The sequence below is a fragment of the Coturnix japonica genome, linkage group LGE64, assembly GCF_001577835.2.
Source record: "Coturnix japonica isolate 7356 linkage group LGE64, Coturnix japonica 2.1, whole genome shotgun sequence".
Taxonomy (NCBI): Eukaryota; Metazoa; Chordata; class Aves; order Galliformes; family Phasianidae; genus Coturnix; species Coturnix japonica.
The window spans coordinates 411,266-411,569 of record NC_029545.1 but is presented as its reverse complement, the minus strand read 5'-3'; the positions used below and the strand labels follow the sequence as shown (position 1 = coordinate 411,569).

Genomic DNA, 304 nt, shown 5'->3' with positions numbered 1-304 from the left:
TGGGGGTCTTGATTCCAACCCCATTACCATTCCATTGGTATCTATTCCTGCAACCTGTTCCCATCCCCTCTGTCTGGTCTCATAGAAAGAGGAGAGAGGGACTGGGCTGGGACCGGGTTAGAACCGGGCTGGGACCGGGTTAGAACTGGGTTGGGACTGGGCTGGGACCGGGATGGGACCAGTATGGGACTGGGATGGGACCAGGATGGGACTGGGATGGGACCGGGATGGGACTGGGATGGGACTGGGATGGGACTGGGATGGGTCCAGTATGGGACTGGGATGGGACCAGTATGGGACTGGG

The 304-nt window shown here is 59.5% G+C and overlaps 1 protein-coding gene across 1 annotated transcript in view; it reads left to right on the top strand.

Annotated features, from left to right (window-relative positions):
- LOC107325872 (zinc finger protein 628-like) overlaps nucleotides 1–304 on the top strand; it is a 7,123-nt gene that overhangs the window by 1,801 nt on the left and 5,018 nt on the right.